The sequence below is a fragment of the Schistocerca cancellata genome, chromosome 6, assembly GCF_023864275.1.
Source record: "Schistocerca cancellata isolate TAMUIC-IGC-003103 chromosome 6, iqSchCanc2.1, whole genome shotgun sequence".
Taxonomy (NCBI): Eukaryota; Metazoa; Arthropoda; class Insecta; order Orthoptera; family Acrididae; genus Schistocerca; species Schistocerca cancellata.
Genome location: NC_064631.1, coordinates 184,745,159 through 184,748,189, shown reverse-complemented (window position 1 = coordinate 184,748,189; position 3,031 = coordinate 184,745,159). Strand labels below are relative to the sequence as shown.

The following is a 3,031-nucleotide window of genomic DNA, read 5'->3' as shown; positions in this document are numbered from 1 at the left end:
CCGCCTTCTTCTAGTCTGGTTAACCACAAATTTCTTTTCTCGTCAGTCCTATTCAGTACCCTCTCAGTAGTTATGTGATCTACCCATCTAATCTTCAGCATTCTTCTCAAGCACTACATTTTAGAATCTCTTATTCCCTTCTTGTCAAAACTGGTTATCGTTCATGTTTCGCTTCCACACATGGCTACACTCCATAAAAATATTTCCTGAGGCTTAAATCTGTATTCGATGTTAGCAAACTTCTCTTCATCATATACAGTTTCCTTGCCATTGCCAATCTACATTTTGTATCCTCCATACTTCGATGATCATCAATTATTTTGCTGCTCAAGTAACAAAAGGCAACGGCCTTGCCGCAGTGGATACACCGGTTCCCGTGAGATCACCGAAGTTAAGCGCTGTCGGGCGTGGCCGGCACTTGAATGGATGACCATCCAGGTCGCCATGCGCTGTTGCCGTTTTTCGGGGTGCACTGAGCCTCGTGATGCCAATTGAGGAGCTACTCGACCGAACAGTAGTGGCCCCGGACGAAGAAAACCATCATAACGACCGGGAGAGCAGTGTGCTGACCACACACCCCTCCTATCCGCATCCTAACCTGAGGATGACACGGCGGTCGGATTGTCCCGATGGGCCGTTTGTGGCCTGAAGACGGAGAGCAAGTAACAAAACTCATCCACTACTTTAAGTGTCCCGTTTCCTACGTTAATTCCCTCAGCATCAACTGAGTTAGTTGGACTACATTCCACTAACCTTGTTTGGCATTTTTAATGTTCATCTTATATTCTCATTTCACCATCTTGTCCATTCCGTTCAACCGCTCTTCTAAACCCTTTACTGTCTCTGACAGAATTATAATGCCATCTGGAAATCTCAATTTTTTTATTTTTCCTTCCTGGACTTTAATTCCTACTACAAATTTTTCTTTGGTTTCCTTTACTTCTTGCTCAATGTAAAGATTGAATAATATCGGGGATAGGCTACAACACTGTCTCACTCCCTTCTCAGCCACTGCTTCCCTTCCATGCCCCTAGATTTTTATTACTTCTGTTTCGTATCTGTACAAGTTGTAAATAGCCTTTGGCTTAATGTGTTTTACCCCTGTCGCCTTTAGAATTTGAAAAAGAGTATTTTGGAAATTTCTGTTAAGGTCTTGTGGAACCAACTGCTGAGGTCATCGGTCCCTAAGCCTACACACTACTTGATCTAACTTAAACTAACTTACGCTAAGGACGACGCACACCCATGTCCGAGGGAGGATTCCAAACTCCGATGGAGGGAGCCGCGCAGACCGTGACAAGGCGACGTAGACTGCGCGGCTACCCCACGCGGCGAGTGTATTCCAGTCAACATTGTCAACGGCTTTCTCGACGTCCACAAATGCTATTAACATCGGTTTGCCTTTCCTTAAGGTATTGTCTATGACAAGTCGTATAGTCAGTGTTGCCAAACTGATCTTCCCCAGGGTCAGCTTCTACTAGGTTGTCCATTCTTCTGTAAGGAACTAATGTTAGTATTTTGCAACCATGACTTACTAAACTGATAACTGGGGAACGTTCACAACTGTCAGCAGCTGCTTTCTTTGGAATTGGAATTATTATACTTTCATTGAAGTCTGAAGGTATTTCGGCTCTCTCATACATTTTTGCACATCATATCGAAGTGTATTGTCATGGCTGACACTCCAAAGACAATCAATAGTTCTTATGGAATGTCGTCTACTATCGGGGCCTTATTTCGACTTAGGTCTTTCACTGCTCTGTCGAATTCTTCTCGCAGTATCGTATCACCCATCTAGAAATTAAGAAAAAAAAGATACATAAGAATTATAGCCGGACCCTGAGTCGACCTCTCAATTTCGGGTCCATTATCTGTAGAAAATATTCACGCGTCGATATTTTTATAGTGTTCGTACACAGAGAATCGCACTGCGGTGTCCGAATGTGCGATTTTTATTTTACATTGTGTATCTGGAGACCATCAAAGAATATTATTTGCGAGGCGCCATTGTACCTTATGCAGCTTGTGTGTCCTTTATCAGTAACAAATAACAAAAAGAAGCTGTATTTTTCTCTTTCAATGGGGGATGACACTTCACTGTTAAAAATAGGTTTTCAATTGAAATAGTTTGATCAGTCTACGTTTTAATTGGTGGACAGTGCGATAATTTTCTTGGTCCAGGTCTAGTGAAACCAAAAAAGTTTTTAGTTTTCAGATAGTGAAATGTGGCGGTTTCATCATGATCTCTTTTCCATGTATCATATGTCCGCAACATGCAATGTGTTAGTCTCCCTTGATAGTGCAAAGTCTATCCTCACGTTTCCTATCCCACAGATGTGATGGATCATTCTAAAATGTGGGAATGTAGGGGGTTGTTACAGTGACACTTAACACTTTCATCAGAGTCACTCATTGGGAACACAAGTAAAGTAGAGTGAGCACAAACAGGTCTCAAAAAAATGTTGTTATCGGTCTTGTGCCAGACTTTAAACTTAAATTTTAATTTCACACCTACCTCATGTTTTTGTAACAGAAAAAAATAAAAACCTCGTGTTTCCATTCACCACGCAGAGAATGTTGAATACCAACAACAGTTTTTGTGTTATTTTTGTACGTATTGTATTTTGAGGTGTATAGGGACATACCATAATTTGTTTTTGATCTAGTAGAATCAGAAAGAAATGTCTTATTAAGTACAAAAACTAAAACTATTGCATGAATAATGGTTTTTTCCATCATCCCAAATAAAAACTGGTTTACCTTTAACTACGTTATTGTAAGATAAAACTGATAAAGCTTGGGTGTTGCCAATACATAAAGCCATTGACATTATGTTTAAAAGCGATGTTTTTGGATCTACAATTGATTGTCGTGAAAGTACTGAAGGAATTTCGAACAACATCTCCTAGACTAGTAAATTACTCCTGACCTCTTTAAAAACCACCTTCAACCTGCCTGTTATTTAAAAGACACAAATATAACTTTTGAATCCTAAATAACAAACTTTACGTGCATTCAATTTAAATGAATG

General features: G+C 40.2%; 1 pseudogene; it reads left to right on the top strand.

Annotated features, from left to right (window-relative positions):
- Window positions 1-340: 340 nt before the first annotated feature.
- Window positions 341-458, top strand: LOC126089854 (5S ribosomal RNA; annotated as a pseudogene).
- The last annotated feature ends 2,573 nt before the right edge of the window (window positions 459-3,031 follow it).